The sequence below is a fragment of the Podarcis filfolensis genome (assembly GCF_964270895.1).
Source record: "Podarcis filfolensis genome assembly, chromosome: 9".
NCBI lineage: Eukaryota > Metazoa > Chordata > Lepidosauria > Squamata > Lacertidae > Podarcis > Podarcis filfolensis.
In genome coordinates, this window is record NC_139610.1 from 27,186,524 (window position 1) to 27,213,679 (window position 27,156).

Below are 27,156 nucleotides of genomic sequence, written 5' to 3' on the forward strand. Positions count from 1 at the left end.
AGTGCACATTTTTAAGGATGGATGTGCTTTCTTCACTGCCTGAGTCAGCAAACCCATGCTGTGAAATATGGCTTGGTTCTTAACTTGTTCTTTCCTTTCGATGGCTGCTTCTGAACCTATCTACCAGTGCAATTGGTTTGGCCCCCTAAGTTGTGAACAGTCTCTGAAATTCTGTCAGGAATTACCACAGAGTAAAACACTTTCAGATTGTGTTTTTTTAAAACAATGTTGGTATGGGGAGACCTGGAGATGCCAGCAGATGACTGCATGTAAATAATATACTAGCACCATTTCTCTCTCTCTCTCTCTCTCTCTCTCTCTCTCTCTCTCTCTCTGTGTGTGTGTGTGTGTGTATGTGTGTGTGTGTGAGAGAGAGAGAGAAAGAATACATATTCGTATATACACACACAGTTTCTTAGCATCACTGTGCCTTCAGTCATAAGTTCTTCCTACATCTACAGACATTCCTGAAAGAGTAACCATCCTTAAGCAAATTTCTTCCGTAGCCCCAGCTCTGTTTAAAGATGCAAAGTTTGTCCTGCACCTATTCTCCTGCAAGGTAGGTTCATTAGTAATGCAACCTGTCGTTCCTGCCCCTCCCTTCTGCTTCATGGTGACCTTTTCAGTGTTTGAAGTCTTCCTCTGTCATGCATTAACATTTGGGTAGGCGAACAGGCATGTCTGAATCAATTTAGAAAATTAAGAATGGTGGGAATCTTCCCTTTGCTGCTGCCTGTACTTGACACACCCTGCATTTATCAAAAGAAAAATAGTTTCAGTGAATATGAAAATCACAGAATGGTGGAGGTGGAAGGGACTTTGGAGGTCACCTCACCCAACCCAGTAGCAAGATCTCTGACAACATATTTATGTAGCCTCTGCTTAAATACCTCCAGTGAAGAAGAGCTCAAGTGTCAATTCTGAACAGTGGCCAAATAGTGTGCCCAGGCAAACAAACACAGGTATTCATCCATTGGAGAAGGAAATAGTGATGACGCACATAATTATTTGTAGAAGGTTGCAGGTTAAAGACTTAGTATCTTCACTTAAAGGATCTCATGTGGTGCAGGTGGGAAGGACCTTGACTTGATATCTTAGGAAGTTGCCTTATACTGAAGCAAACAATTGGTCCATCTCACTCTGTACTGTCTACAGAGAGACAAGCCAACCTCACCACCCCCACATGACTGAGGAACATGTGGCCCTCTAGATGTTCTTGGGCTCCAGTTCCCATTATCTTTGACCATTGCACATGATGGCTGGTGCTGATGGGAACTGGAATTAGACTCCAACAATATCTGGAGGAACACAGATTCCTTACCTGTGGTCTACATATTTGACAATGATTCTCCAGAATTTCAGACAAGGGGCTTTTCAAGCTTCACCTGGAGATGCCAGAGACCCAACCTGAGTCTGCATGCAAAGCATGTACTGTACCACTGAGCTACCATGGAGAACAACTGCTTGCTGGAGTAAATTGGACATATGGCCAAATTAAGTATAATGCAACTCATATGTACAGAGAGTATTAAGAGCAAGGCCTATAAGAATATAGCTAGGGAAACATCAGTAATTTGCCTGTTACCCGTCTGGCCAGGCAGTAAAAAGGGACAGAATGGAAGAAGAAGAGTCATAGTGAGTCATGACCCTCATGCAGATTTATGGAAACAGCAACAGTCTGTCCCAAATCACGTTGTCTTCTGTGTGTGTTTGTGTGGACACTCTTTCCTGTGCCAAAGTGACTTCATTTCTTCTATATACTCCTCCGCATGACAGAAAAATTCTTCAGTAAGGGAGAAGACATGACTAACAAGAGCATGCTGGATTTCTTCAACTGGATTCTTAATATTTGAAGAGCCTCTACTTCTAATCTGCCTGCCTGTACAGTGATAACGTCATTCCTGGGTTTTTCAAGCTTGCGTCAGTTTCCAGCTATGCCTTCCCTTTTTATAGCTGTACTAGTACAAATGATATCAAGCCGCCTTGCTTCATGATAACAATGGAATACTTTTTGCAGCAGTGTATTGATAGGGAGGTTAAAATTAACTGTCACACTAGAGGTTGTCACCCGGCTTATCTTGTAGAACCAAATAAATGGAACAGAATGGAAACTCTGCAAGGTTTTGTTATTGCATAAGGTCATCTGTCTGAACTGACATTGTAAGTTTCAGGTAGCTGATCTGCATTGCCTTGCAGTAGGGTCACTACAGTGAGCTTCCAAGTATGGCAATTTCTCCCATAGCTTAGCTGTGAATGCAAGCCCTTGGTATCAAGACTTGGGCTCCAAACCACTGGTCTGGAGGATGTCAGGCCAGAGAATTTTCAACAAGCTCTGTAAGGAAAGAAAACTGTACATTAGCCATGGAAGCTTTCTTCCACCAAAGCTTTCTTCTTGCACCAAAAGGCAAGAGGAGGTCAAGTGATGCCTCCCAATCGAAGGGAGAACAGACCCAGTGTCAGCAACTGTGAAATATGTGAAATTCATGCAAGGGATTGTTAGGAAATGGATAGGAAAGAAAACTGTCAAGTTTGTAGTACTGTTATATGAATCTATGGTGTGTGTACTATTGAAATGGTATGGTGTGTCTACTATTGAAATAGTCTATTTCTGGTTGCAACACATCAAAAAAAAGATGTGGAGCAGGAAATGGTGAAGAAAATGGTAGCCAAAATGATTGGTTGAAAAAGTCCAATGTTTAGCACTTTTTTTGCTTGGGGGGAAAAGATGAATAAAGGGGGATATGACAGAGTTGTATAAAATTATGCATGATACAGAAAGCAGTCACAGAGAGCACTCTCTCTTTCTCATATAAATACTAGAACCTGGGGACATTCAGTGAGGCTGGTGTCAACAGGCATGGAGGGAAAAATTAGCCTTTTCCTCCCTTGTTGTGATCCTGAATAAAATCCCTCCTCTGAAGCTGCTGTTTACAGCAGGAGGAAATCACCCATTGGACCCTACCGTGATTCCAATAATTTGTAGCTCTCTAAATGCAAAAATGTGTATAACATCATGTCTACTTTGGACCTGAGTATCAAGGAATCAGATTTCTCCAACCTAGAGCTGACTTTCAGAGATAGTTGAGCCCCGACTGGTATCCAAATGCTGCAATTCAAAATTCACTTTATGGGGAGTAAGCCTCATGGAACAGAGTGAAACTTACCTGTGATTAAACATGGTGCAGGACTGCACTTGTAAGTAAGGTGCTGCTGTTGGTAAATTTCAGTAGGCACATACAAACATACGGCCTGCTCCACTAAGGTATACAAAATACTAGGCTCTTTTCACTTTGCTTCCAGTAGGCATACAGGCTGTCAAACAATTACACTGGCTTGTGCCTTCAGGCTCACACTATCAAATGCAATGCCACAGAACAATAGAAGCCAATTTCTTCATATGATTCTATTTAACACTCCCCAAGCTAGTTCACTTGTGCTGTTATTAAAATCAGTTCAGAAGCAAACTTAGAGAGAGCCCATGGCACCAAAGGGAGGGACGTTAAGATCCCACTAATGTCAACAGAAGAGACATAAGCTTGTGCTTCAGTATCACCTATTAAAATCAACAGGACATTAAAAGTGTTTAACCGTGGCCTCATGGTTCGCAGTGGGCTATGGCCTGATCCATACCTCAGCCTGTGCAGTTATCTAAGAGGCTCAGGTTTATTGCTGTAACCTCCTTTGGAACAGCTCTCTTTGGGGCAATGTAACTATGTTACATAAGCCAATAGTTGATGAAGTTTTCCTTTGAAGTCTTTCTATACTAAATAGGCTTTCTTAAATAGGTTCACCCACATTGCATTCTTCTTCCCAATCCCAAACTCCTGTAGTTAAATGAAAGACCCAGTGATTTCCCCAAAACTTGCTTTCAAATACAATGTCAGTATTTTTCACAAAAAAGCGACCCAGAGTCACTTGCAAAGTGAAACAAAGATTAAAACCAAGTATAAAACCAATAGATAAAATAAATAAAAAGCACATCTATAATATATATAAAAGGGGAGATCTAACCCCCAACCCACTAAAAAGATGAGCAGAAAAGAGGCCACAAATATATCTAATACCCCACAGATTAAGAACCAAAAACTTGGGTCAATAGAAACTTTTTTGCCTGGTGCCTAAAAACTAATACTTTTATTTTAAGAACACCTTATGAAATTTGAGAATACAGGACTAAGCAGTGCATTCTGAAGCAAAATGTTTCTATATCCAGTTAAATAATCACAATTCTCCAAGATTATTCATTGCACTCATAATGACTATACTGTTTGAGTAGAAAAAACACATGTTTCAGCATTGTTAAGGGGAGAAAGTTAATTGGAGAACTTAAAGGTAAAAGTAAAATTAGATCATTGATTGGTACTGTTCATCCAGTGCTGAGAGAGAGAAATTATATATGAGGTTAATGGAGCTCCACCAATTAGGTAGAGTTCACTGTTAAATAAGACACAATAAGAGCTAGTAAATGCAATTAACAGTGGAAACAGAAGGGATCTGTGGCTCTTAGGCCTCCCAAGTTGATGCAATCAAATTAAAAATGGCAGTCATTTTAATTTTCAGTCTGAAATTCTACCCCCTGCTAAAATACTTTGCTTCAAATTCTGGTTTTCTCCTTAGATAAGGTAACTGTATTTGCCAATTTTGGAAGACTGAAAATGAGGCATTTCTTTCACTTTAATGCTGCAGTCCTATACATGCTTATCTAGGAGTACAGTAAATCTTACTGAATTCAATGAGGCTTACATATAAGTAGACATGTCTAGGATTCTGATGCTGGTTTCTGTTTAGTTGTATATTTTCATTCATTGGCCTCCCCACTCCTCTCCAGTGTGGGCAAAAACATGTATGACTCCTTTGACAATGAGCTGATGGTGTTCAACAAATTATAGCAATGCCAAACCATTTACAGTTATTTAATCTTATTTGCTCAAGATATGAAAACTGTGTGCTATGGATGTTAAAAATGGTACTGGTTCACACAGTGTCATCAAAGGGATGATGATGGTGTGATGACCTTGCCAGATTGTTGTTGTAATTGGCTAGCAAATGCTAGTGAATTTTTTATTTAGTTGACAATTTAGACAGTAGTGGGGGAAAGTATTTGTATGCTTGCCAAGTTTCTCCTTCAGTCAGGAAAGTGGTGGCAATATTATTTGTAGGTGTTGTTTTTTCTTACCTTCTCCTTGTCATTTTTTGGTGTACAAAAGTGATATGTTGTAGATCTATGTCTTCCTACCTGTGTTGTTGCTCTTCAGTAGAGTTGTTCAGATAGCTACCATTTGCGCACACAGCGTAATAATCACTGCCATCTTCACACAAGGACAAATGATGATGTTCCCTGAATATACTCGCCCTGGGATCTGCGTCCTAATTCTGAATTGCAATGAGAGAGCTATAACATTTAGAAGCTGCTGTGACGAGTTGGGACTATCACATTGAGAGTGTTTCCCCCCTATCCACCAATCATGGCAAATCACACTTTTATGAGCAGGCTGACTCATACTGTGAGTTGCTCTGAGCCATGTGGCCAGGATGTGTGCTGTCTCCATGGCAAGGATAAAATCTAGACAAGCTCAGACTCTGAGCTACTAAAGTTGACGGGCAATTATATAAAGTGAATGCTGGTTATGGATCTTCATCAAGAAGAATTAAGAGACTGCCTCTCCTGGAGAGAAAGATGTGCAGGTGAACAAGTGTATTACCATTCCTCAAATTCCTGTGCACAACTGAAGCTTTGAAAGTGAATACTGATAAGTGACTCAATAACAAAAGTTAGTCTTAACTGTCTGTGCTTTCGTATTCAAAGAGCTGCTTCCCAGGACTTGAATGTTCCCATATCACCTTCCCTAATACAAAATCCTGTTAATACCTAGCACTGGGAGGAATCAGATGAGCTGCTGAGAACGAGTGCTTTGCACAGCAAATAGCACTCAGTGAATTACTGGAGGCTAATATGTATACAAAATCCATTGCACCACAAAAAAGCCATTAAAAATGTGCTGCTTGCTTCTCCTCTAACTGCCATTCCACCCCTAGACTGTGCAACTTTTGAAAACTGGTTATTATACTAATCTGCTTGTAGTATATCAGAATGCATTGGGCTGAACCATTCACCTTATTCATGTACTGTGATGTCCTGAAAGTTACTTTTCTGCCATCAATTAATGAGGAAAGAAACTGAACATGAAGGTTATCAGAGGGGAGAGAAATGAGTGGGGTACAGAGCTCTTGTGCTCAGTATGCTTTCAAGGAGGCAAAATGGTGTTTGTGACTACCCTTTCTTTCGTTCTGCAAATCACCTCTTTTCTGATCTGTACACTGAAGCCTTCCTGAAAATCCCATGATGTCATTGGTCATGCTCTCCTCTAAGTGCAGAGGGCAGATGTGCTCTCTACTCTGTGGCTGGCTGCTGTTCGTTATTATTATTTTAAGTGACAAAGAAAATCACCTTTCTGCACTGATTCCTTTATTTTAAAAAAGGAAAAACCTCCCTTAAAAACAAGCATAGCCAGTGTGCTGGTTTCAGGTTCTCAATATCCACTCTCCCCAACTATCTATCATCTATCTATCTATCTTTATTTATTTAAATGTATATACTACTTGATTGTGAAACACACACACACACAGAGAGAGAGAGAGAGAGAGAGAGTTTACAAAAAGAAAGAGAGAGAGTTTACAAAAAGATATGGAAATCAAGGGGGGAACCCACAACTATACTTTAAAACATACAAAAGTTTGAAATCCAGGGGAAGGCGTTATAAAGAAACTCCTCCCCTGGGGCTTTCTGAGATCAGCAGCCACAGGCAGTGGGGAAGCTGCAGAGTGCAGGGCAAATGTCTAATGGGAAGTAAAACACACATACCCTCCATGACTACCTCGTAACATTAGCCCAGCCTTGCATCCACTGAAAGTATAAAGGAGTTCTAACGTGCCCTGCAAAAGAGGCAGAAAGGTGGAAACTTCTTTTGCAGCTGAAGAAAACTTTCAAGAAATTGGAGAACAGGTTTTGACACAGCACTAGTTGTAGTTGTAATTATTCAAGACACAAGAGTATGCTCCTGTGCTTTCCTCAGAGGGCAATTAGGAGCTTGCAGGGGTGATTTTAATTGGGTTAAACCACACACACCCCACCAGCACCAGAGCCCTCAATGGATTAGTCCCCTCCCAGAGATCTCCTAACATCCCATTTGCTTTGACCTGATACAGGAGCACCCCACTGTTGCCAAAATAACATTTAATGAAAGAAGCAGCCTTATATCTGCTATCCAAGAAGAAAACATATTGAAATAAAACCTAGGCAAAAAATATGGATTAAATCATTGAAACAGCTAGAAAAGTCCTTGGTTTTTGTCTGTATCCATTGGCTGAGGCTGTAGTCTGCAGGACCTAGTGTTAGGATCTTAATATGTACCCAGGGAAAAATTGGATCTTTGCATATGCATATGTCTAACTCAAACTGATGTCTCAGAGTTGTTAGAGATGTAACTTTCCAGTACTGCTTGCAGGTTTCCTGCATGCATTTGGCTGGCCACTGAGAACAGGATGCTGGACTAGATGGGCCATTGGCTTGATCCAGTAGGCTGTTCTTAGGTAAGTGCTTCCTCCATGTACCCTGTGTACCCTGCTGCCTCAATGTACCCCATGTATCCTGCCTTTCAAGATTAACATAAGAACGTTTGTATAGGATCACTCCAACCCCAATGCCATGTTTTATTGCTGGACTTACATTGGACAGAAACTGGGAGAAACTAGAAAGGTCTAAGAGTGGAATCTTGCTCCAAGCTATAATACTAATATATAACCCAATAATGCCCAGACTACTATGGATTCTTTTAGAGAAACCTCGGTCTGTGTTCCTACTCTGGCCAAGAGTACCGACGTATCCTTAGGACAATCCTGAGAGTAGAGATGATTAAGAGTCCACTTATTGTTTTAGAGTGCCCTGGAGTTCCTATTATAAACTTTCAGTCTTTTTTTCCATGCAGTACATAACTGCTTTGTAAACTCTCCAGCATTATTCTGCATTGCTTTCAATATATTTTTATTACTCTCCATCCATCTTCTCAAGCTGAGCAAGCAATGTTTCTTGACGCTTGGATGGTGACTTTTGAAAAGCTCGACTTACCCCCAGAACCCTGACACCATGAAGAGAATGAGATTGTACTAACGTGGAATAAATTTTGAGAAAGGAAATGGATGTTTTGTCTCCTGAAGTGATAGGAGGGCAATTTAGAGTGAAAAGATTTGAAGAATGCAATCTGATAAACCGGATAAGGGAAGGAGACAGAAGGAAAGAGCAAGAGGTGAAAGGAAAGTTCCAAGGAAGGGGATTCTTCATTGAATCATTATTTCATTTATAGACCTTTCCTACCACTGGTACACAAGTATACAGGAAGCCTTTTCAGTTACAGTACGCAGTATGGCAGGGGTAGAGAACATTAGGCCAGGGACTAAATGTGTTTCCTGCACCACACCCCAGGCCTCTCTATCGGGCCCTTAGAGTCTCTCTAGGTCAAATCCCTCATTGGGCCATGTTTGCATCTAAAATATTTTTGCCTGGTGTGTGTCCTAGAAATCTGACAATGTATTTTGCTTGTCTAGATGCAGGCTAGGCAGTATATCAAGGAGCTTGGTGTACAATGGTAAAATTTACATTTGTTGCTTTGCCTCTGGCACTGGCCACCATGTGACCTCCAGAAGGTTGCCTCAGGCTGGAACATTTTCCACATTCCTGCGGTATGTCACAGAGGTAGAAAGAGCCTCAGATGTATACTCATGTATCTTTTGTGGTGTACTCTACACAACCAGCACTTAACTGGCAAGATATGCTTGGCGCAGTGTAACCCCGACCATAGGAAATCTTAGAAAGTGTTATTTCTCCTGCGGAATGAAAAGCTAAATACTCATATGCCGATGCTCATATAACCAATGTGTGGGGGAGGGGCACCATATCATAGCTAGGTCTACCATTAGGCAGCATGAACCAGTTTGTCCCTAGTGGCAGGCCTTAAGTTGCCATTGTTGTTGTTTAGTCATTTAGTCGTGTCCGACTCTTCGTGACCCCATGGACCAGAGCACGCCAGGCACTTCTGTCTTCCACTGCCTCCCGCAGTTTGGTCAAACTGCCATTAGGTTGCCATTAGCGGGCATTATTGTTTGTTTGTTTGTTTGTTTAATATTTTGTCACCCTGGGGTTGCTGTTGGAATTTTCTTCTTCAGGTACCCAAATGCCTTGGGTTTGGGCTATTTCTGCAAATGAATGCAGTGTTCTTATTTATGATAGATGATAGATAGATAGATAGATGATAGATAGATAGATAGATAGATAGATGATAGATAGATAGATAGATATTCCACTTTTCACCACTGAGTTCTCAAAGCAGCTTGCAACAAGAAAAATATCCAAAATAACAAAATTTAAAATATAAACTTCAGACGTTTAAAATTTCAGAAATTTTAGAAAGAGCATTGGGAAACTATTAACACATCAGAGAAGCATTCATGATCCAAGGCCCTCCTGAAATGAAACTCTTTTAATGAGGCATCTGAAGCTCTGCAAAGATGATGCCTATTTGACAGGAGGAAGTTCCACAGAGTTGCGTCCACAACACTGAAGGCATGACTTCATGTTGACATGAGTCATGCTTTTAAGTCCATGGGGGACCACTAGTAGTGCTTCCCCAAACAATCTCAGCAATTGACGTGGGACATACAGAGTAAGGTGGTCCTTAAAGTATTCTAGATCTAAGTTATTCAGGCCTTTGTGCATTGGTCTAATAACCTTGAACCTAGTGCAGTAGCAAATGGGAAGCCAGTGCAGGGCTTTCCCCCCCTCTTAACACGTGTCACATCTCATGTTGGTGGCCTGTTCTCATTACCAGTCTAGCCACAGCATTCTGCACCAGCTGCAACTCCCAGACCTTAAAAGCAGCATGCAGCCTTTATGTGACCAATGGATCTATCCAATACAGCAATACGGAGGTTTCTAAATGAATCAATTTTAGTTTCCTTTCTTTTTCTGAAAGAATTTGTAATGTATCCGTGTGGTTTTTAAAAATCCAAAATCCTCAAATATCAGGCAAATAACAAAGATGCTACACTTACATTAGATGCTGATGAAGGATGGAAAATAAATTACTTTCTGACACCTACAGAAACATACTTCTTAGAAATGCCTGAGACTGCCCACACATTGTATCTGATGCACCTACAGCTACTTGTTATGTAACTAACTGTCCCCTTTCTTTGGATGTGATAATCTATCAGTTTAAACTTTCAGATCAGAACATAGAATCCTTACCTCCCCCACACAGCTTTGAAAAGACGGAAATTCAGTTATTATCAAACATTTTGAAAATTAGCTCTCTGGATTGTGAGTCATGCTGTTCATCTCTTATTACCGTTTGGTGATGTGACTATTCCAGTTTCCTTCATATATGCCTTCACATTTACTACAAAGGTTCACAACTCCCCCTCCTCCCCACCCCCAAATACCCCCACTTTCTTCTGTAATTGAGTTTAGATTAAAAGCAATGCTCCGTCTCGGTTGCTTGTTGTGGGTAAATGTATTACAGTAGGAAGTCTGAAGGCCAAATACAAATGGCTGTAACTTTGATTGTTAAGAGAGGAAAACATCTTACTGCAGACTTCAGAATACCAATTTAGGCCATGGAACCCACATACTTGGAAGCAAGTTTCATTGAACTCAGTGGGATTTTAACCAGAGCAGCCATGTCCATCCAGAACATTCACTTCTGCCTCTGTTTACAGAAGTTGCTACTATGGAAGATGGGTTGGATTCCTCAAAAGCTCAGGTAAAACCCTACTGAAGTAGACCAAAGGACCATTTGCAGATGCTCTAACTACTGAGCTGTAGTTCTCTTGCTTAATAGCTCTTGGCAGACAAATTAATGGAAGCTATATCTAATTTAAAGCTACCTGTAAGTTGGTGGCCGTCATTGCAACAACATCCTGTGGCCATCAGCAGCAGACAGCATGGTGCTGCTGCACTGCTCATTTGACCTCCCTCTGGCTGTATCACTGCTGCTCACTGGGGTGGACAGAGGAGGAGGTAGAGGAAAGATCAGTGCAGTGCAAACATGCCAGCAGGAGCAGCAGATTGGCTCTTCCAGGGCTTTTGCACCATGCTGACTTCCCCTTGTCCCCTCTCTATCCCTATATTCAGCAGCAATGCAGCCGGAGGGAGATCAGGTTCATGGTGCAATTCTATCACATGGTCCACTGCTGGGAGCAAGGAGTTCTACAGGTTAATTATGAGTTTTGTAAAGGACAGCCCCTTCTGTCCTGTAACTTTGTTCTTTAATTTCCTCACTATTTTTAATATATATATTTAAAAAAAAACTCTTAACATTTTGAAATGCTGATTTAGGAGTGCTGATACCCCTATGAGCACTTGGCATGCCTTGCTTCACCACTTCCAAAATTGAATCAAGCCATGTTACCAACAACACTTGGGGGCCACTGCAATCCTGTTCATCTATTATGTGCCTTTACCTTGGATGCATCCAATGTGTAACATGGTTCAACTGGCATGTGCATGAAAAAACTACAATGCCTATGCCACTTGGCTTACATGTATTTGGGCTTGTTGACAGAATAGTTACAACATGGCACAGAGCAGGAGGAATGTGGGAGTATTTTGGAGGAAGAAGATTAATAGCTAAATATTTTTGCTAGAATTTGCTTCGGGGTTTATGCTTATGCCGCCAGCCCTGCATTTGTGAAGAATCTGTTGAAATACTTGTTGCAGTTTCAAAATAGGTAAGAGTTGGTGCAGGGTGGGAACCTAGTGTTGCATTGCATACTTACCTATACCCCATTTCATCTTCTGCCCCAAAAGCAGAAACACACACTGTTGTTTGCTTGAGTTGCAAAAGTTTTCATGTGCTAAACGGTGCTTAATATGGGACCTGAGATTGAAAAGCAAAAAAGGTCTGCAGTGCATCCCCCCCTCCCCCCGCTTCTTTGTATTCTCCTGTTTCTTGTTCTACAAGTCCTGCAATTTGGGTGGTTTGATTTTCTCAAGTCTTTGATCAATATGATCTTTGAGTGGATTCTTTGAGATTCAAGGTTAAGCAGGAAAAGGAGCCGTAATCTAATTCAATTCAGATTAATACCAAATCATAGTGATCTCACAGACCCATGTACTCCCCAACTTCATCCCTCCTCACCTGTAGCACATTTCTTCCTCCATTTCTGGTTTTTACTAACCATACTTTATCATGCCATTTAAAGTTGGAAACTTTGGTTAGAACCTTGCCTTGAAACTATGGTTTGAAGTGTGTTTGTGGAGTCACCACTTACAGCTTGGAAAGCTAGTTAAAACTATTGGCTAACTTGTAGGCTAGCACAGCAGCTGCCATACTTGGAGGGGAGGAGTGGCCTTCTCATAAGATGTCAGTGGGTATTGCATCTCATGGGGTCTTGCATCTCATGGGACCTTTGAAGGGAGCTGGCCACCATCCTGCCTAGCCTTCTTCCTCCCTCCTTGTATGGAGTGGCAAATCCAGTGGCCCAAGCAAGGCTGAGCAACATAGTAATACCAGTAAGCCAGGCCTGTTGTCACCAAGGCTGTGTATACCCTGTACTTTTAAAGCACATTCATAGCACATTCTCCACCCTCTCAAATAATTATGGGCACTATGGTTTGTTGAAGGTTGCTTGGAATTGTAACTCTGTGAGGGGTAAACTACAGTGCCTAGAATTCTTCGAGGGAAATAATGTGTTTGAATGTGCCTTATTGTGTGTAGAAACAGCATACTGTAAATTTGAGGCTCTTAGGCTGCTTCCTAATTATCTGTTTCTTGAACATTCATTCTAATTTGTTTACACAAAGTTCAAGCGGAGGTTTGATGACGCCAGCTAATTACTGAGGAATCATTCTGTGTTGTTTGCAGGGAGGTTATATGAGAATCAAGCCATTCTCATCCCACACTTTTCCAGTGCGCTTTCCTTATTCAGGAAATTTGGGGAGGATGCAGATTTATGGTGCAAGAATACCAAAGCATCTTCCATCATGCAATCTGAATTTGATGGATGTGACGGAATCCCAACTAAAATAGAGACAGCCTTATAAATATCAAGCTATTCCACACAAGTTACTTGCCCTGTTAGTGGTTCGGAGAACATTTGCATTTGCATCATAGTGAAATAGCCAAAAACCTTGCTTGACACTCACAAGGGAATGAATAAAAAAGACCTTTTGCAAACTTGATTTCTGGTGGGGAAAGGACATACATACACTACTGCTGTTTTATAGCAAATTGATTCCAGGATGGGAGTGAGGATCAAGCTGCTTTCAGATCTTTGCACAGATTAATAAAAAAGATAGTGATCTACTTCCCATTAGGCTGTTTACCATTTTATTTTTTTTGTCAAAGCTGTTTCCAAGAAATACAGCTTTGTGAAATGGAGATACTAAGCAGCTCTTCGAAACCAAGGATATAACATCACCCCGAATGTTCTGTAGTGAAAAGAAATCAGCAATATTGATGAAATGCTGTCAGACTGAAACTGTTGCTTAAATAGTCCATTTGATGGTGTAGTATTCTTAGACCACATATTTGCCTGCATGCTGTTAGAACAGATTTTTAAGATATTCGTTTTCATTATAGATTTCTTCACTATATGTGCTTTATATAAAGAATGTAAGAGGAGCTGCCTCCAGGTATGTTCTCACACATAATGCAACACACTGGCAAGGGGAAGAAGACAAGTTGTCCTGGAGACAGCTTCCCATAGTGCCTTGCTGAAAAAATATTCCACTCTTGTTTCCTCTTCTTTCAAATATTCCCCATCAATTTATTATCGAAAGGGAGAGAAGTACTCATGAAAAGAATGCACTGACCTTTCTTTAGCAGTGGCCAATGGATTTTGTTGGGTATCCTTTCTTTCATTCTATAAGTCATCTCTCCAAGTAATCTGCATTCTGCAGCCTCCCAGCTGCCCACCCAGCTTCAGGGCTGGTGCTAAACTTCAGGGAGGACATAGTCATGTCCTGACCAATGGCCTCGCCATAATTCCCCCTCCCCCTTCTGCCATCCCTGCTTTTGTTTTAAAATATTCTTTGCTGCTGTGATAACCGCCTTGAGTCTCGTCAGGTGGAGGAAAGGTGGGGTATAGATATATAGTAGTAGTAGTCACACCTACACTGGAGGCTTCTCTGTCACCTCCCTTGGCACCTGGGCTTTGAGAAAAGGCATCTTCAGAGACAAGGAGGCCAGAAGAATGCCTGTGCTGCTATTGCAGTTTGTCACAGCAGCTAGAAAGACATATATAGACCTCCAAGTTTAAAGTCTTTCTAGCTGCCGTGGCACAGCCACTGCCTCTTCACCTTTCTCAGAATGCCAGGGGATACGAAGGACCCCCATGGTCCTTTCTCAAAGCCCAGACAAGGCAGGGCAGTGGAGGGAGGCAGCCAGCTAGCATAGCTGAGAGCTGGGCCCAGTAGAGAGTGAATGGACAGCAGATCAAGCTGGTAAGGGGCCCTTCTGAGTGCTGAGCCCATCAGCCAGTGCTCAAGATGTATAAAAAAGAAAAAGAAAAAGTGAAATGATTTTACATTTAGTGCGGTCTTTTTTAAAGGGGGGGGGGGAGGAAGGAAGGAATTCCCTTAAACAACACCAGTGAGCACTCTCAGGTGCTCAGTAACCAGCCTTGCCATTTAGTTAAATCCTAGGGGAACATGCCTCCTGTAGAGTAGATGTTGTTTCCATATAATGTGATCCCACATCTGACCAGGCTTGGTAGAATGCTTATTACACCAAAAAGACACTTCTGCCCTCTATTGCTTCTTGTAATGTGAAAAATAATAATAATAATAAATAAATAATAAATTTTTATATATATCGTGCCCTCCCCAGCTGAAGCCGGGCTCAGGGCGGCTAACAACAATAAAAAACCCAACTTGCACTCCAGATTTACGCATCCTTCCAGAGAAGATCCACAAACGTCTGCTTTGTATGTGGAACTATATGATAGAAGAGGAACCGTGGCCCCCTGTGTCACTGAGGGTGGTATTCTATGCTTGTCCACTCATACATATGCCCCATTTAGACCGATGGGACTTACTTTAAGCTTTGTGTGCATAGTCAAGTTGTTTTCGATATGTGCCTCTGTGTAAAGAACCTGGCCTCCTCCTCCTCATATTTCATTAAGCCCTAACTGCAACACTTAACCACTCACTTGATAACATCTGGGTTGGGAGCCCTCAATTCCTCCCAGGTTGAGCCATGAGAGTTGTCAATTAAGCATTGTCTGGAAATAGATGGGGTGGGAAGAGTCCAACATGCACCAGTTTTCAGCTGTCACTGGTGAATTCAGGCCTCTGTCTTTCATTTTAACCAGACTCATATATGACGATGACAATTGCACCTCTCATCTTATAAGGCAAAGCACAATTTTCAAGTAATCTTGTTGAGTGGTTTAGGAGATACAATGTCTCGTGTTCTGTAGTTAAGGTTTTGCAGATTTGTTTAAGGGCAGGCAAAAATCTCCAAGAGGCCACAGCAGAACAAGAACATAACTTATTACAAAACACTTCTTCATAATACCCCCTCCATCCCCCAAACAGCTAATTTTCGTAGAGATGGGGCAGATTTAGCCGCTGAAGAGCCAAGAAAGATCATAAAGCAATAGGGTGGCTGATTTTCTCTTCTGTATATTTGAAATTAGGTTCTCATTGGTTTGTACTCTATATAGCAGAACAGAACAGAACCCATGCTGTTAATTTCAGTTTGTATTAATTAAAGCCAGAATTGTCAGGCTTTAATTTGCAATAGGTCCAGGTGTTTCTCTAAAGTTAGCTTTGTCTCTGTTTCTCAAACTCTGGTGTCTTCAAAATGCCATCATTGAACTGTGGGACAGGGAAACAGACAGACAGGCATATAAAGAGCCTCTCTAGCAATGCTACTCCATACATTCTGTAGCTGTGGTCAGATGGACCTTATACCTGTGTGCTTTGCAGTGCTGCTTCAAAAATCACAAAGTGCCACAAAAGCACAAGGTACCAAAAAAGAAAAAAGAGCAAGGTCAGTGGTTCTATAAATATTTTGATTAAGACATTTTTGGAATGATTGTGAATTGTTGCACTTCAGGGACCTAAAAGAACACCGACCTCTTTGTGAAAAGAATGTTACCGATAAGCTGATCTGCTCCTTATCAAGTTGGCTGTTAGAGCCGTGTTGTCAACCAGACATTTTAACATTACTCAAGCATGATGTCCAATAGTATTTATACCTTACCAAGAACGACTGAAGTTAAACACTGCCTCTTCTCAAAACTGACTATTATGTTCTAATGCCCACAAACAAAGTTTCCATGTTTTAAAATGTCTGAACCATGAAATAAGGTTTGATGTCAGGGTTAGACTTGAAAGCTCTCATAATCATGTTATTTTTCTACTTTAAGAGAAAGATACGTAATGAATATGTTTTATATACCTTTTAAATATTTCTCTCTCCATTCCTCCTCCTCCGCGTACATTCATTTTGGGCAAGCTAATGATTAATAGTGAGATCCATCCAAGTTGATACTATTTTCACAGTGCTTTTGAACTTTGGTATGAAGCGTTGGTTAATATTTTCCAAAAATGCTACCTTGGAAGTCTGAATAAAACTTGTTCTCACTGCTAGGGAAAACTCTGGTGGGCCAATCTTTTAAGTTGTAAATAATTAAAGTGCCCTCAAATTCACTCACAAATGGCTGAAAGAGGGTGGTAGAAGTAACCCAGAAAGACCCCTGCTATTTCATTAGGAAATCCAGGTTCACAAGCCAATGAAAGTGTGGAGACAGTGAAATACACTCCACAATGTGTTAATGCACTCTTTTCTCTGGTTCTCCTGGCTCATGAGTTCAAAGAAAATAGGAAAAAGTAAGCATGATGTTTAATAATAAACAAACAAACAAATTTATTATTTGTAGCCCACCCATCTGGCTGGGTTTCCCCAGCCAGTATGGGTGATTCCCAACAGAACACTAAAAACAGAATAAAACATCAAACATTAAAAGCTTCCATAAACAGGGCAGCCATCAGATGTCTTCTAAAAGTCAGATAGCTGTTTATATGCTTGATATCTGGTGGGAGGGCGTTCCACAGGGCGGGCACCACTACCAAGAAGGCCCTCTGCCTGGTTCCCTGTAACCTCACTTCTCACAGTGAGGGAACCACCAGAAGGCCCTCGGAGCTGGACCTCTGTGTCCGGGCTGAACGATGGGGGTGGAGACGCTCCTTCAGCTTTGCTCTCCGTTGATTCTCCACATCTCCCTCTGAATTTACATGAGTGAAATAGGAAGATGGGCAGGAATACAACTATGAACATAGTGTTACAGGGGTTTTTTGCCAGGAGGAAATAACCCACTAAACTCCTGACTGCTAGATTCTCTCTAGAATTCCTTTATTTAGTAAAACATCAGACTGAATCAAAGTGCCAAACAAGCCAGCCCAGCCTGGCATAAGTAGCTGGGTGTGACTCATAGGAGGGACACACTTAGGGCCGTCTTTACCCCGGGGTGCAAGGGGTGTGGGACATATGCTAACGACAGCCCTGGACATACTCATAGGAATGTGGCTTATAGGGGCCCCAGCTCCTTCACTGAAAATTTCAACCTCCACAGCCCCACAGAGATGGCGCCCCTGTATGGAGCCTACATACTGGGAGCATGTGTATGCAATTTGTTTTCAGTGGGGTTTACCTCTGGGCGTCCAATATTTATCCTGAATGCTGAACAGTGTGGCATTAAAGAAATCTGGTGGTGAATAAAACATATAAAGGTATGTGTGTGTCTTCAGAAGTGAAGAACACTCTCCTTATTTTTTGTGGATCCGTCTTTTTACATCATGGTCCCAAGGTTACAACCTTTCTGCTGCAACCAAAGCCTGCCAATATCCATCCTACCCAGGCCTTTAGGAAACTTGGATGGATTTGCTAAGATGCTGGGCTTTCTCCTTTGCGGTATTTAATTGCTTAAATTATTTTACGCATGATTGTATTGATTAAATTGCTCTTAGCTGTGCGGGCATTATTGAGCAAAACACCACAGCCAAACTGGTATATAAATATTTGAGAAAGAATAGCATGCTTAATAAATTGTTGCACAGACTTCAGCTGACACATGGGCACAATCCTCTGGGAAGCTATGTTGTGATAGCCCTGGCACTGAAATGCTTAGGAACCACTCAAGAGGACTGTCTATTACTGAAGCAAGCTATGCAGGCCTAACCCTGTCAGCTTGAATGAAGGTCCCCTTGGAGGCCATATTTAAGCCACTGTGAAATCACTGGAGGGAAATGCAGGGTACCTCTTAAATAATAAGCTCTTACCATTCATTTAACTGGAACTTGCACAGCAAAGCTTCCCGGAGAGCTTTACCCATGATGTTTCTTCACAGGCCTTTTAAAAAGTATAATGTCTGTGAGCTAGAAATAACGTATTACATACAATAGTTCTCACTTTCACAGTGGGCATTGGGGAAACTTAAGAGTGGGTCAGCTTTCTTGAGCAACCCACATCTTCTTGGGCATATTATATATGCAGGACTCTAGGAATTAACAAAGCTATCAGATATTTCTGTGCCTGGCACTGACTTTCGTTGCTGAAACAACTTATAAAATTCTGTAGCAATGCACAGCTGTGACACTGCAGCAAATGAACTGAATATGCTATAAAGTGGTACCTCGGTCACGAACGGTAGAAGGGCTCTGGTGGGGGAGGCCTCAGTAGGGAAAGCGCATCTCGGTTTAAGAACACTTTGGTTTAAGAATGGACTTCTGGAACGAATGAAGTTCGTAAACCGAGGTACCACTGTATTTGAAATGCAAACACAGACAGAATCTTAAATAGGTGAAGACAGCTCATCTACCTGCTTTAACCCTAATCTGGACAATGGGATCCAGTTTTTGTGTGTGTGTGTTTTAAGGAAAAAAATGTATATGCCTCTCTTTCCCCTTTTTAAAATCTCTCTACCTCGCACTAATCGTTAAATCAGTGACATACTGGCTTGACAGACTTTCCTTATGCCAAAGGAACCTTGGGATTTTTGCACTGTACATACTAATACACTTGCATAGAGCAGATTAAGAGATCTCTTACAGCTTTATTAGCATTTGTACTAAACTATTATCTTTTGTGGGGAAACAATGACAGTTTAATTAGCATCGATAGAACTGGCACATATAGTAAGGCACTGGATTTTAATGTGAACTACCTTTCCAAAACATGCCAAATTTGCACTTGTCCAAATTTTGAAATACAGTTCTCCCCACCCCCACCCCTGCTGCCCAAGTAATGTGTACCAAAATAACCGTGTACAGTAGGGGAACATATGCATAAAAAATGCTTGTGTTGGTGAAAATAACATTAAAATGCATTATATTGAGGGGAAATACATTTGCAAAGTTGTGTATATTGGGCAAAATTGCATACAGAAATATGTTAACTTAAAATGCACATGAATTTTCATGAGGGCTTTTTTAATTAAAAAAAATCAGAGCAATGGAAAAGCCTGGAGAACTGATTTCTGTGAAATATGAAAACTGAGAGAAACAAAAAATGACAGATTTGCCCACCCCTATTCGTAGCATAGATGTACTTTGCCCCTCTTCTTCCTTCTCCCCTACAATGCCTTCCCCCTTTTTCATTTTTTAAGGGAAATATTGTAGTGCCATTGTTGCAATCCAGTTTAAGGGCTCATCCACACTTACCTTTTTTGCCCCAAGCTTTCTAGGCACAGGTCTGTATTTTAAAGCTATATACATGCACCACCACCCCCAAAAGCACTTTCCCCATGGAAACTTGCTCTTTAACACTGAATTGGAACAAATGGCAATTTGGGGTTTCTCCAAATTCCTGTTAGCTCCAATTCAGCAGTAAATAGTGGGTTTTCATGGGCAAAGTGCTGGGGGAAAGGGGAAAAAAACCTGCATAGAGCTTTAGACTGCAGACCTGTGCTTAGAAACACAGCACAAAAGGAAGTCTGGCTGAGTCCTAATTCAGACCGCTTTAGACTCACCCACTGAAAACCAATGGCTTATGGTTATATTATACAGAGGCTCATGACCCACTGGTTAGGCTGGCAATACAATCACCTTATATGGCCAAACTATTTCTCCTCAGATAACTAAATGTGCCAGGAACTCTATTACCAGTTGACACACAGAGAACAGGGCTTCCTCTGTAAAACCGCACACATGCAAAGGAGGCATACTGGAGAAAGGTGCCATTATATGAAGGGGAGTAAATTTCCCTCTCGTGCATATTACCATAGTTTTCATGTAGAGATGTGTTTATTTTAGGTACTCCCATATCAAAGCAGTGGTTCGCGTCAAAACTTACCACCTCAGAGAGATGGCCAGTTTCCTTTGAAATTACACATCACCTCAAGGGGCTTCAGTATGTAAACAAAACCATGAGCCATATTTAGAATAGGATAAACAAGCTATAAGGATGCATATTATCATTAAAGGAGTTCCAGTGATGTGTAGTTCACTGTCACTTTCTGACATTTGATTCCTTTCTCTGACTTGTATATAACTAATGACTTGTCATATCTGTCACGTTCAAAATTCTAGTAAAATGTGGAGGGGGCAGAGATTCTTATCCCGTTAGTAACCGTAGTTTATCCGACCAATACATACACAATTAACACCAAATTCTTAATTCAAAATTTTCACCTTGTGCTATCAAATTACATAAGAACTTGATCACAGCATCAGGAAAAAAGCTCATAAAAATACCTTCTAGAACAGAGGTTCCCAAACTGTGCTTCATGAGCTTCATGCTGGTAGCCAACGACCTAAGCCTGGGCTTTAAGCAATATATTGTTTCAGTCACGTTTAGCAAAGCATTCATCATTTCCCTTGTCTCTTTCATCATATTTTACCCAGCCCTAGCTGCAGTAGCCACAGATGTCAGGTAGCTGGCATACACATCAGAATTTATGTCTGTTCCCGCACTTTCTCTCATTTGGTTTGGTTGTTTGTGTGCCAAGGGCCCTGATTTGAAAGTGGCTGATCTCTAGGCACTTTTGCCTCTGTAGGTCAGAACAGACACAGTACAGAGTATCTACTAGATTAGGTCCTAGCCTCATACCCTGATGTTCTAAGGAGGACCAAGGTTCCCGACACTATGTGTAAACAAGATTTTCCTTCAGTGGAGAATCTGGACTCACCAACAGCTCTTTCCCAGCTCCTCTCTGAACATTCTGTTTTATGTTGAATGCTTTTCCCTAGCCCAACTGAATTTGTCCCAACCATTCATGCATATAAATCCACAGATTAAAAAATTTAAAAATGCCCAAGGTGAGTTCACTTGCCATGATAACAAGCCTATCCCTTCGTATTTATCCATGGGTCTCTTTGAAAAGCTATCCTAGAAATCTTAAAATGGAACACTAACCTAGTACTCAACTCTCATTGGCGAGGTATGCATGGAATATAATAAAACATGAGACACTTGGTTAGGATTATTGACTTCACTGCAGCGATGACAAGACAGATCAGCTCCCCTAGTAAATTCCTTGTTTGTAAACAAGATTCACAACCAGTGAAGGATCCCTTTCCTCTAAAATCATTTTGACATGTTAGCTTTTGCAATCTAAAAAATTAAAATGTGGGTTTATCTTAAGTAGTTTGAGGTATTATGCATGATGAGCATTATAAAAAGAGACTAATTTTCCACAATGCCAATCTATAGCCATCATTTTACACCTTGTATCTTACTAATTGCAACTAGTGTATGTGATTACGTGTTCAAAACTAAATATTGATCAGCCATTAGCCCTCTTAAATTGAGCATAAATCCAAGATTCAAATTCAAAATCTAGAAGCTCCGTTAACAATACATTTTCTGGAATTTTTGTAAGATTGCATTAGAAAGAATGGCCAGGAAGTAGAATTGTGGAGAATAGTTCAACAGTGGTCATGTGACACTAAGAGCCAGTATAGTTTCACCAGGCTCCATAAAAATACTGAGTCTGTCCTGAACAGCACTGCCTGCCACCCAGGCTAGCAGCAAGGCTGCTGTGCACTTGCCTTTTCAGTACAGTTCTCCAAAATAGCAGCCATTTTGTATGTGTCAGGTAAAGCATCATTAAGTTGTCTTAAATGACTACGATTTATTCTTTTAGAATCAGGCAGGACCTTATGCCAGGCTTCCTCAAACTCGGCCCTCCAGATGTTTTGAGACTACAATTCCCATCATCTCTGACCACTAGTCCTGCTAGCAAGGGATCATAGGAGTTGTAGGCCAAAAACATCTGGAGAGCCAAGTCTGAGAAAGCCTGACTTATGCCAAGGAGGCATAAGATTGTAATTCAGGCTCAGCTTTAGCCTCTGCTTTTGTGTGAGTGAGGTTAAGGACCACAACCCTTAGAATTTAAATGATATCAGGGCTGTCCTCCCAATTGTCAACATCCTCATGGATGCATGAGTGAGAAGTCATCCACAGTACATTATTCTTGGCTCTGCTTATCTTCAAGACCTCCTCTTACAGTACTTCCCCCTACTTGCATTCTTAAAATGTTTGTGAAGATTCAGTCTGGTTTTTGCAGCAGGTGAACAGACACACAAGACTGAGACATGCCATCTCAAGTTGTTTGTGGCTGTTTGCACATTACCACATACATCTTTCTCTAGTTTCAGGTTAAGCAGCAGAGCCTTTTATCAGGGAAATGGCATGGAAACATGAGAGGAACTTAATTTTTAAAGCCATTGATTGATATTTGCTTGACAACCGTAAACCACTGTTACAAAGACGTTAAAAACACAATCTCTTTGAAATGGCTACAAAAACCTAGAATACAAATGTGCATTCATGAGTTGCCCATTTGGAATTCAGATAAATAAATGATAGTACAGTATGGGGAACCACCATAAACTAAACTCAGACTGCATTATCCGAACCACCTTTTTTTGCATGGACCTAGTTTTTAGTTTGGATTAGGATGGCAAAAATTCCGTAACTCAGTGAAAGTTGTTCAGGCATGGTCAAACACTAAGGGGCTGAGCCAGTTGCCTGCTGCATCCTCCCCACCCTTTTCTGCCAGTGGGAGGCCCCCCTCCCCTTTGGCAGCTCTCCCATGAACAGATTAGCTGTGCTTGCCGCAGAGCACACACCAGGAACCAACTGGATCGGCCTTTAACTTTCTTCCCAGTTTGGATATTCAATTACCCTCAAGAATAATTATAGCCATCCTATATCTAGAAGGGTAATTTTATTTCCTGTAATTGCTACTTCACTAGGATTTGCTCTTCTGGCATTTGTTGTGTAGCGATGCCAGTTGCATGCAAGGGCAGATAGTCATATCAAAAAGCAATGCGATTTGCAGTGCTTCCATGTGTGTGTGTGTATATATATGTGTGTGTGTGTGTGTATATATATATATATATATATATATATATATATTAGAGGCTGTTCTAATTTTTCTATTAATTTCACATGTCCCAATTTCCCCAGGGTAGGAGAATAATAGCACAAGAATGTGTTTTGAAAAATGCACCCGCCTGTAACCCTTCTGTGGGTATTGAAAGGTACTGCCAATTTTACTGAACTGGAATTTGGACGCTTCTTGCATGGGGCAAATAGCAACTGGAAGCAATAACATGCAATCATGCACGATGTGAGGATAAAAGCATCTGTCTGGACTGGAGACAAGCTGTGTGGAATGTCTGCCACTCTTGTCCTCAAAGTGAGGAGTGATAGACATGATTGTCATTATGAGTAAAGCTCCAAGCAGAGAGACCGACAGCATTAGTTCATGGAACAAGCTAACATCCATGCCTCTCTGTTTAAATGTAGACTAGCAACTATGGCAAATGGTGATTTTAAACATAGCTGACTATAACTGAAGCCTGGATTGTGAACACATGCCAGATCTTGAGACTCTGAAACTTGTAGGGTGAACATGCAGCAATAATGTTTGGGTTACCCAGGCCAAACCAATATAATATGGTCTCCGGGTGGGAATGTCACTGCCAGTTCCTATGGCTATTCAGGGCTAATATGGAGAAGAAGAGAGGTCGAAGAAATCACATGGTTCCTTAGAAATTTCCTCAAGCTTTCTTATCTACCATTTTTTAGTTACGCAGAAACAGAAGTCCATGGTGATTGCCATCCTCTTTACTTCATTTAATACATTCACTCCTGCAAGAAAATACATGTCCATTATGGGTTTTAGCTTCCATAGAGTGGAAATAGTGCAGATAGAAGGTAATGAAATTATTTTGTTTTGCTTAGCCCTGGCTAACTTTGAGAAGGGGTTTGTATGTGTACATGTGTGAAATGCTGTGTACCAAATCAGGCCCAGAGCATATTCAGGCATGAGGTTTACTAGGCAGCCTTTTTGTGTGTGGTTTGCTTTCCCTGTCTCTCTGCAGCGTGGTCTCCTTTTTATGACGCTGTGGGTTTCTTAATAGGCCATCATGAGCAGAACCTGCAGTTCTGTGTACTGTAGCTCACAACCCAAATTGATAAGATTGGCAAAGTGTGAAAAATTATAGTTACTGTGCATGGTAAATGTAGAGGTGATTCCAAAAAATGGTGGAGGAAATAAAGCAGATGTTAGAGTAATGCCCTGCCCTGCATATTTTGCAAACTACTCAGAATTTTGATAGAATAATGGTTAACAAGCACCTCCAATGATGCAGAATCACAGCCTCCCTAAATAGGAAGGCATCTGTATTGCTGCAATGTGTTTTATGTGGGGCTGCCTCTGAAGATGGTTCAGAAACTTCAGCAGGTGCAGAAGATGATAATGCCTTGTCTTGCCTCAGTAATGGGACTGGATGGGAGCCAATAAATTGAAGCTCAATCAAGATAAGACTGAGGCACTGTTAGTGGGTGGTTCCCTAGACTGGGTAGATGGGAGGTTGCCTGCTCTTGATGGAGTTACACTCCCACTGAAGGAGTGAGCACACAGCTTCTGGATCCATTGCTATTCACTGAGGCTCAGGTGGCCTCGGTGGCATGGAGTGCCTTCCATCAGCTTCAGCTAGTGGCCCAACTGTGTCCCTTTCTGGACAGTGATAGCCTAACTACAAGATACTGAGTGTATGGTGGCTCCATAACTTTGTACAATTCTGTTTAAGGTTAGTACAAACCACTGAGAGGCGAATAGGGATTTGCAGTACCATCTCTCTATTTGCTGTACACTTTACAATCGAGGAGTTCCTAAACTAATTGCAGCGAAGTGGTATTTGTAAGTGATGCAAAGTAATTACATGTCAGTAATAAATTGTAGAAATTGCTATGTGCGCATCTGCCAGCAGCTTTTGAGTCAGCAGCAAAATCAGCAAATTGGTACTAAAAAAGAGACCATACTGGTCAGTGCCCATGGGCCATGGTTCAGGAAAGAGAATTTGAGTCATAGTAGCTGGCAGTGTTCTCTGTCTGGGGCTCCTGAGGCTCTTAAAATCAGCTAGCCCCTCCCCTCCCAAAATACTTGATTATTTGCTGCTAATAATAATTATCCCACATTAGAAAATCAAGCCATTGGAGTAAGGCCCAAGAAAAGCAAAATACCAAGACTTGCATCCTAAGGTATTACTACATGCAACCCCAGTCTCTGAGCAGCAAGAGACTCTGGGGGTTCCTGCACTTTCCCAGGGTTCAGTTTCCTAGGAATGAGGGTCAATTGAGACCATGGTGTTCTTAGGATATATGGTTTGAACTACACATGTACAAGCTGAGCACAGGGTGAGGAAGCTCACACCCCAAGAGATCTTGCTTCCCTATTAGGTTCCAGCCGAGCCCCAAGTCCAGAACAGAACAGACAAGCTCATAACAACAACATGCATAGGAATCCAATGCATATTTACTCAGAAGTAAGCCCTATTGTGTTCAGAGAGACTTGCTCCCAAGTAACTGTACATATATCATTGACCTTAAGGAAGTTCATGGATGGAAAGGGTCCCTTTCCCAAAAGAGACCCTGTGAAAATCTTTCTGGAGGGTTGGGAGACCTCCTGGACAATGTGGGGTGCCGCATGAGTATTCATAGTATCAAGAATACTCATCGCAAAGTATTGGAAGACACAAGATTTACCCACCCGGGAAGAATGGCAGATGAAGTTGATGGACTACATGGAACTGGCGGAAATGACTGGCAGAATCCGAGACCAGGGAGAAGAGTAGGTGGAAGAAGATTGGAAAAAATTTAAAGACTATTTACAGAAACACTGTAAAATTAATGAATGTTAGAAGGATGCTGGAATGAAGTTATATGGCTTTAGCAGAAATGTTATAAACAATTAAGTAAAAATAGATAGTTAATGGATTAAAGGGAAAAATAAGGTTAGATTGTGTTAAGATAAATTATAGGACAAAAACTGAGGAAGATGGAAAGGATTTGCTGAAATAGCTAACTGAACTGGAATACAAAAAAGGGAGGTGCAAGGGGTCGCTGAAACAAGTAAATGAAAGATAAGATATGGAAATATTGGATGTGTTTTTAATTGTTTTTGTTTTGTTAAGATAAGTAGTGTTTTTGTTTTTCTTGTATTGTATTGTATTGTATTGTTCTGTTTTGTTTAACTCTTTTTTTTCTTTTTGTAATCTTTAAACTCTTAATAAATATTATTTTTTAAAAAAATGTGGGGTGCCGCATGTTAACTTCCATGAACTTCTTCACTCCTTCAAGCCTGATTTGGGGGTTCCCTCAGCAGTTCCTAAGCCTAGCTCCTCATTGCTCAGGAAGGCCCTCAACCCTCCAGAGGGGCTTTTCAGAGAAGCACAGGGATACAGGGGAGGCCAGTCCAACTATGAGGCCAGATGGGGCAACTGCCTCAGGTGACGGGATCCACGGTGGCAACACATCCCAATGTTGATCTCCCCCCTGCCACACCTTATTCCTGATAAAGATCTTCCCACATCTCTTCTTCCCTGAAAGGGAGGGTTGCAGCATTTTGATGTCCGCCTCAGGTGCCAAAATGTGTTGGGCTGGCCCTGGCTTGTTTGCTGGTTATTGTAATTCTGCAAGGGGTAAACTGCAGCACCCACAATTATTTGAGGCAAAGAATGTGCTTTATAGGTATCGTGTGTACACAGCCTTAGTCATAGCAGCCAACTCCTAGGGGCTGAGGTCCCTTCAAACCCCCCTCCCATAAAATATGTGAGGGGGCACCCCCCCAGGTTGATGGGTATTA

The 27,156-nt window shown here is 41.3% G+C and overlaps 1 protein-coding gene across 2 annotated transcripts in view; it reads right to left on the bottom strand.

Annotated features, from left to right (window-relative positions):
• TLR3 (toll like receptor 3) overlaps nucleotides 1–27,156 on the bottom strand; it is a gene marked incomplete at its 5' end in the record, with an annotated part of 107,415 nt that overhangs the window by 78,707 nt on the left and 1,552 nt on the right. For both annotated transcript variants that reach the window (XM_083630230.1, XM_083630229.1), the window contains one exon: nucleotides 24,086–24,158. The remainder of the gene's footprint in view (nucleotides 1–24,085; nucleotides 24,159–27,156) is intronic.